General features: G+C 46.3%; 1 non-coding gene across 1 annotated transcript; it reads left to right on the forward strand.

The window, feature by feature from the left end:
- Positions 1 to 107, forward strand: LOC120705283. The gene has a single exon (XR_005687871.1). It is a non-coding gene; the product is annotated as a small nucleolar RNA R71 (small nucleolar RNA).
- The last annotated feature ends 8,849 nt before the right edge of the window (positions 108 to 8,956 follow it).

Consider the following 8,956-nt stretch of genomic DNA (forward strand, 5'->3'; position numbering starts at 1 on the left):
ATTCTGTGGTGTGGACACGCCAGAATATACTCCTGAAGTCTCTCCCAAGCTTCAGGAATTGACTCATTTGATGCCTGCTGGAAGTTCGAAATCCGACCACGAAGAGCATTAGTTTTGCCCGTCAGGAAGAACTTCGAGAGGAACGCCATGGCACATTTGTCCCAAGTATCCACATCAGCCTTGTTAGCATAAAACCATTGCTTCACTCTCCCCAAAAGAGAGAACGGAAATAGACGGAGCCGGATGGCATCTTGCGATACACCCTTGATAACAAAAGTACTGCATAGCTCTAGGAACTGCTGGAGATGAGCGCTGGCATCCTCATTGGCCTTGCCACAGAATGGGCTGGCCTGCACCATCGTAATGAGACCCATCTTGTTCTTGAAATTTTCTTCTCCGGTGTTAACCTCGGGCCTGGTAGGGACCTGGTTAGCAGACGGAGCAGAGTAATCACGGAGTGTCTTCTGGGGCATAGCTCTAGGAGCTTACGACGATGCAATGACTGGTTCGGCTGCCGAGAGTGAGATCCGAGGTGATACAAGACGAGCTCGCGTCCTCCTCAAAAGTGACTCTGGATCGGAATGAAAGTTTTGTGGCATGTCGAAACCGGTCATACACTACCCTGTTTTCATATCAACAAAGACAAGAAAACAAAGCCAAGTTAGCCTGTTTAGCAAGCGAATACCAATTTCGATTTTGTTCACAACTTTGTCTATATATTTCACTCTGTGTCTTCCCCAGCAACGGCGCCAAAAATGCTTGTTGGCGCCTACCAACGTCACCAGCGATGATGCCCGCAGACGCCAATTTGGGGTGGCAGTATTTCATGAACCATGAATAAATCCGCAAGCGCACAAAATACCGCTGTAGCATTTTACCCGGGAGTATACCGGGGTGTCATTTATATTTTCGCAGGGAAGGCGATGAGTGAGAAGATATATAGATTAGTTGGTGAACTTTATCTAGATTGGATATTCTCATGCATAAACAGGGGTAAGATAATAACATGGTAGGAGGTAGTCTGACACACACACAAACTACCCTCTTGGATAAATAAAAGATAAAATAAAGATAAAAGATGCTTTAGGCCGAGAGCAAGGCAGAAGTCAGAGTTCGAGTCAACTGTGCTAGGCTAGCTATATCTATACTTTCTCATTTGTTAGTTCGTCAGAGATTAAACTACACAATAGGGAGATCGCTATCGAAGCAACAGGAGGAGCCCGTATACCCCGGCGACTTTATGTACCTCCTACTCCCCATACCGAACGTGGAGGATTACTCGGGCTCGGACAGGGCTGTCACCACCTGTCGGCTACCTCTACAAACCGTGGGTATAGTTGACATCCAGCAACACTTAGCTAATCTAGACACCATATCTACACTAGTAAGGGATACTCTAGTGTCCCGCGCGGAGCCCCACCCTCCGGATGGACAGACATCACACTAGAGCAATTATATGAATACTGGAGCAGTTGATAGAGTTCTAAGAACAAAACACTAACCACCTCCAACACAGGGCGATCATGCAATGCAAGCATGGAATGATAACGCAACCATATCAAGAAGCATATATCCGATAACTCAGAACATACTTCAAGCAGATATCGGTAACCATAGTCTAATTTTATTACAAACAACCGAATATTACAAGAGAGAGCTAGAGATGAACCCATACAGAACTCTCGAGCAACTCCGGCGATTCGATGACTCCTAGACTTCTCCTAAACTCCACTAAGCCTAAAGACTATGCAAGGAATGCAAGAGAGGAGAGGTGTGTGGTGTGTGTGTGTGTGTCCTAATCTCTACCCCCCCTTTGTATTTATAGCAGGGAGCCATAGGGTGAGACTACTGCAACAGACTTCAGCAACCAGTGGAGAGGCGACACGTGGCGAAGTTGAGGCGGTGGGGCCCATGGGCCAGGTCGGCCGACCTGTATGTCGGTCGACCTGCCAGGTGGGTCAACCGACCCCAGCTTCGTCCAGCAAGCTGTCTTGGGCCTCCTTGTTTGGTCCACGGTGGTCTTGGCCTGTTTTGGATTGTCTGAATTGGGTTCTTGGATCACTTTTGGTCCATCTGAGCCTGAATCGGTGCTCTGATAATTTCTGTGATTTTATGTTGGGCCAAAGTGTGCTTGTAACCTGCATATTAGCTCTAAAACACAACTTGCATATTCTAAAAGGTAAAGTGTGGTTTAGGGACTTTATCGGATAAGGATGCGTGTAAGAAATGCAAACTCTCATGATTTTCTGATCAAGTTGGCGCCTAAAAATGATCGTTAGTGAGCATCAACAGGTACGACAATCAAGAAAGAAGACCATATGAATGACAACCGCTCGCCGGCGACATGCTCAGAACAACAAGAGACGGAGATAACTGAACTCCATCCCAATTTGACTGTTTTTACATTTTATTTATTTTTCTTGCATTGTTAATCGAGTACATGCAGAAAAAAAATTATGAAGTAAGGCCATGGCTGGCGCACAAGGGAGAGGGGCGGAACCAAACCAAGGCCCTGGGCACGGCGATAGGCGTAGTGATGGCGGCGCCCTCGATCTGGCGACATGCATTGGCGGCACTACAGTGTCGGCGAGCGGCGCAGCGACGAAGCGGCAGCGACGCCGATTCCCTAACCACCCTCCCTTCCTGACCGTATGCGTCTTTTTCTTTTTTATATTTAAAAAAAATTCAAAAATATATGTCCGTTTTGAAAATTTTCAAAAATGGCCCCCGGCGCCCGGCCCAGGGGCGACAGGGATCCTGTCGCCCAAGCAACGGGCGACAGGACCTCAATGTAATTTTTTTTGAATTTGCAAAGAGGTCCCAGGCCGGGGGTGGGGGCCTGTCGCCCCCCCCCCCCCATGGGTGACAGGGGGTCTCCCACCCTATATAAGCCCTGGCCTCTATTCCCTTCTCATTTGAGCCCAAAAATTGCACCAAAAATTCAGAAAAAAGATAGGGGTGAGGAGAAGAAAAGCGGTGAAGCTCTGCCGAATTCCGCACTTGTGATCTACCGGTAACTTCCGTATGAATCCGTTGATATTGTATGACAATTTAATTTAATTAGTGGATTAGTTGAATTAGATTTGGTGCTTTAGAACACTCATTTAGTATTACAATTTCAGCACTATTACATACTTGTTTTTAAATTAATTATGAATTAGAATAGAATTATGACAGTACCTTATTGATATTGCAGCATAAGGCAATGGCTGCCTCCAATTGTGGAGGATTTTCATGGACCGAAGAAAAATCTAGTATAATACTTGATATCATGACTCATCTTGTTATCAGTAAGAAGTTGGTTCCGTTAGCGGATGGTACGATAAAGATGGTGTTGTCCAAAGTAGTAGAGTTTAAAGATTTCACATTATTTTGAGGTATTACAACGCAATATGTAAAGGGACACCTGCTAGAACGTCGGAAGATATACATGAGAGTATGTGAACTAGCGAATCATCCTAATATCATTGGATTCTTACAAAGTTCTTGTAAGATATGGATGCGGCCAGAGGTGTATGAGATGCACATTAAGGTAACTCTCATAAAGTTCTAATCCCGTCCGTCATTTGGAATCCATATGTTTGAAACAGTAACATTGTTGTTTAATTATATGCTAGGATTTCCCCGAGGACACGGAGTTGATTAACAAATCGATACCAAATTTCCGTAAATTGGTATGTATCTTCGGTGGACTTATGCCGCAAACTAGGCGAAGGAGGTGGAGAAGATCTTCGGGTGATAGTACTTGGCCTCCACAAGAACAGATGACCGGAGGTTCGTCAAGTCATGCTGCAGCACCTCAAGCACCAAGTTGTGTTAACTTGCATGATGACATGGATGACTTCATGCCCCCCAAACCATGTCCTCCAACACATGATATTCCTTCCCCTATACATGAACCTAGATCCAGAAAAGAGAGAAAGGGAAAGGGAAGAGGTTCGTCAAGTCATGCTGCAGCACCTCAAGCATCAACTTGTGTTAACTGGGATGACAACATGGATGACTTTATGCCCCCAAACCATGGCCTCCAACACATGATGTTCGTCCCCCTGTACTTGAACGTAGATCCAGAAAAGAGAGAAAGGGAAAGGCAAGAGGTTCGTCGAGCCATACTACACCACCTGCAACACCACCATCTGTCAACTGGGATGACGACCTAGATGATTTCATGCCATGATCTATAACATATGATGTTCATCGGTTCAAGATGTATTCGCATTTAGTATTTTTAATGTTGTATTATGCTTGTATGTATGTCTCGTACCTAACTTGCATTCACTGGACATGTACATAATGTCGAGTTTGAATCGTAGTTAGTCCTAATGGAGCAGCGAAGCATAAACATACCATCTATCGTATGTAATCGAAAATACGAGAGTGATCAGAGGCGAACGTTGAAGTGTACAAATAAGCGGTCCACAGCTATCTCATTACAAATAAACATCAGAGATACAAACATCGGATATATCTAATCACCCCGAGGGCATCGGACCCTCTTAGCCCTCTGCTAGGCACGGACATGGCCCTCGGAGTAGGTGTGACGATCCAGAGACCTCACCTGTCGCTCAGGACGCAAAAGGGGTTGCGGTGTCTGCTGCTAAGAGATCCCAAGTGGTGCTCCTCCTAGCTGTGAATACCCCAAGACATCGGGGTCACCGTGCGTGCCAGGTGAGTCTGGAGTCAAGCTGTCGAGTTCATCTAAGGTGACGTCCTCGTTATCTAGAACGAACGTACTCGAAACAAACCCTGCGTAACATATAAACGTAAACCAACATATGTTGCGTGGTAAATTAGTAAGTGTATTGAGAGAGTGTTTTGTACCAGGTCAAAAGGAGGAAGAAGGTCCGGCGCCCGCATCGGGGTAGAATCCTATGCATAAAATGCGGATGTTAGCGTACGCTCGTGTCTTTCGTCATGACATGTAGAAACCGAAATACGAAACATAAACTAACATGTGTAGGCCGGTATCTGTGGCCCCGGTACCATCCCTGGATACGGTCCGCCAACTGGTGGTGCCCCTCTAAACATTCCAGTATGGCCGAACGCAGTAGCTGGATCGTATCCTGTTTGTGACATTAGTAAATATGTAGCAATACTTGATCTACACATTAGTAAATATGTAGCACGGAACGACGACGAGGCTTGGGACGACCCGTGGCTATCTTCATACTGCACACGGCTTCCCAAGTTGTGCAGTACTGAACGCAACTGGTCACGCTGCCTCGACCATGCCTCTGTCTGCTCAAACTGGGTCATTGGGGATCCGGCACATACCCTCGTCAGGTAAGTCGAGCAGTCCGTCTCCATCTTGTTGCAAAGGCGAAACTGCATCCGTTCAGTAAAGGAACAGTTACAAACACATGAATTATCTTATGAATATTTATATATATATATATATATATATATATATATATATATATATATATATATATATATATATATATATATATATATATATATATATATATATGCAAATATGATCAAGAGACTCACCGCGCCAGCTAGTGCCTCCACGTGGTACCGGGCATAGCCATCCTGAGGCCTCGCCTGGTGTGGCTGCGGGTGAGTGTCAACATAAACCAGACGAGCCCGAGTCCGGGGTAAGTACCAGGTGAGGTAAGCCCTAAAGGAGCTGTCTGTGTGTGGTCCTGTTGGATGGACCAAGTGCTTGTCTGCCTGTTCCCATTGGTCCGGCAAGCCACTCCTTGACAACCTACAAAAGTGGACCACGAAGAATCGTTAGATTCGACACGAATGTATGAGCCAAATTTATTCATAATTACCTGTGGTCCTGGCGACTGACACGCTCCAACGCGGTGGGCACTAAAAACTCATGGCGCTGCCCAATCTGTCTCCTGACTCTCCAGGGGCAATATGCCTCAACTGCGATGTCGTAAACCAGGACGGCTGTAGTAAGCCACAGGCTCACATTCGCAGAGCAGTGCGAAGACAGACTTGCTGGTGCACGGGTAGCCACAGCCTCTGGGCTGTAAGGCTCCCAGACAATGTCCTCGGGCGTTAGCATGTCGAGCTCCGAAACAAACTCAAGATATGCGCGTCTAACCTGCGCATGCGCCCAGGACCTCTGTAGTCCGAATAAGTAAAATTAGAAGTGCACTAATGCATCATGTAACAATGAAAAACAAAATTAGATTTGTTGCGAACGTACCTGATGCCAGATCCAGAGAGTTCCCATAGTGGGCCTGTCGTCCTCCTCGTCGCCGTACATGGCCTCGTGGTAAGGCTCGTGGCTGACGATGGGCCGACCAACGGCTAGCCTCTCGTACGACCAAAGTTGTAGTAGTAGTGGGCACCCCGCTAGGATAGCGTTCCCATGTGACTTCAAGCAGCCATCGCAGAGTCCACGTTAAGTGGCTGCAAGTACCGCCTCACCCTTGCTGTAGGGCGGCACGTCCTCATCCCCATCCGCAATCTCCTATGCATACGGAAGGAGAATCCTATCGACCGAGTTGCCATGAGTGTTGTTGAACATGATGTAACCAAACAACCAAAGTAGGTACGCCTCTAGCGATCTGGTCACACTGTACTCGTCAGCATCCGCAGCCAACAGGGTAGGCTGCATAAACAATTAAGATTAATGGTTTCAACTGACAATGCAACATGTGAATTGTAACAATTAAACTTAAATATACAATGAATACGTACTGTAAACTGTAGGAACCAGGTCTTTGAAGGACCTGCTGCTCGCGGGTGCGGGTTGATCGGACCTGCTTCTTCCACGCGGTCAACTAGGGCAAAACGGGCCTCCAGGTCATCCTTCCACGAGGCCACCACCACACGTGGACCAACAGCCTCCCCGACGATAGGGAGGCTGAGGAGGTAGGCCACGTCCTGCAGCGTAGGAGTCATCTCCCCACATGGGAGGTGGAACGTGTGTGTCTCCGGCCTCCATCTGTCAACGAGCGCCGTCAGGAGGGATCGGTCGAGCTGAATAGGCCCACCCTCGACAAGACGGCCCAGAGTCAGTAGACTGGACTCACGTAACCTGCAATAAACAAAATTGTCGAAACAAAGGAATACCGACGAATACATAAGTGATAAACAATAATATTTCATTACATACCTGTCAACCCAATCGTGGTGTATAGAGATCGCCTCCCCAGGTGGACGAGGACGTAGCTCCTCTAGGGCTCGATGCTCAACTGCTGCAAAGAAAGACCTGTGGCTCGAGTCGATAACTGGGTCTAGCAAGGAGTCCATCTCCATAGCTGCATTCAAAAATATATGAGAACACATAGGTACATATATGTTCCAAATAAACTGGACGCACAATATTTATACATTACAGATAGTTCGATACAAACTCCACGCACGATTACTACATATTACAGATAGGTTCGATACAAACTCCACGCACGATATTTATACATTACAGATATGTTCCATACAAACTGGATGCACGATTACTACATATTACAGATATGTTCGATATAAACTCCACGCACGATTAGTCTATAGGTACAAACTGCACACTGGTGGATCATGACACCGAGTGCCTTCCACGAGCAATTCTCGCCGATGGTCATCTGAACATAGGAGGTGCTCCATCCCTGGGATTTCCGGAAGGACCGACGTCAGCAGCATCGTGAAGTGCATTCTGAGGACACTTCTTGTAGTTGTGACCCAATACTCCACATTGGCTGCAACGCTTTTGTGCCTTGCTTGCTTCGGACTCGTCCATACCATTCCGAATATGACGTGTCTGACGGCGGCCTTTGCCTTTCTTAGTGGCTGGATCAGGAATAAACATCTTATCCTCATTATCCTGAATGAAAGGTCCCACTATTCCAATCCCGTATACCTCATGTCCCCAAGTGGATACAGCTGCTTCCTTGCTGAAGTAAGGTGAGACAAATACTCCTGGCTGCAACCTAGACTCTGCACATGCCGCAATGAGATGCGAGCATGGCAAATGCAATAACTTAGGCTTTATGCATGAGCAGAAGGCTTTGCCATCTACTGTAATCAAACTCTCCTGTACCACCCTATCTCTACGGATACCACGAACAGTTCTATCCTTGCATAGAACCTCAAATCTATGCTCCATTGTACCGGTCGATATGACGTGGTGCAGTTTGGCATTTTCAATCTTCTGTTACTTATATTATGTCACTCTTGTGCAAAACTGAATTTGGGGGTTGCTGATATTTATGCTTGCAGCCATGTAACGCTCTCTGAAATACTTCATGCACCCATACATGATGAACTCAACAATTCCCACAAGAGGAAAGGCACGACAAGAATGCATAACCATATTGAAACACTCTGCATGGTTCGTTGTCTGAATACCATACCGTATTCCGTTGGTATCATAAAGGAATGACCATTTCTCCTTAGGTGCACCTCGAATCCAGTGTGAAAATGACTTCTCAATTTAATCCCTAGTCTCTACAGACTGACTCGTGCTTGTTCCTGATGCCCTTACCTTCACTTGCTCTGCAGTCAACTGATCAAGTATCTGCCATAATGCATTGAATTTTCTCTGATGATTTTGGGTGCACAACCTCTTAAACATGTTCTTAAGATCCTTGTTCTTGAAGTGGTCATAGAAGTTTGCACCCATATGCCTAATGCACCACCTGTTTTGGACATCAGGCCACAATGGAGGCGTTGTCGCAGTTCCACATTGCAATTTCAGTATTAATTGTAGCAGACCTGCATGCCTATCACTAATAAGGCACACATCTAGACGTGCAGCAACAACATGAACCTTCACTCATTCAAGGAACCGATACCAACTGTCTAAGTTCTCATTCTCAACAAATGCAAATGCGAGTGGAACTATTTGGTTATTGCAATCTACCCCAATTGCGGTGAGTATCTGACCTTTATACCTTCCAGTCAGAAATGTGCCATCAATGCAGATCACCGGAAGACAACACTGAAATGTCCTAACACGGGCACCTAGGCAAAAGAAGGCTCGTTGCAGAATGCT

This window comes from Panicum virgatum, chromosome 4K, assembly GCF_016808335.1.
Source record: "Panicum virgatum strain AP13 chromosome 4K, P.virgatum_v5, whole genome shotgun sequence".
NCBI classification, from domain to species: domain Eukaryota; kingdom Viridiplantae; phylum Streptophyta; class Magnoliopsida; order Poales; family Poaceae; genus Panicum; species Panicum virgatum.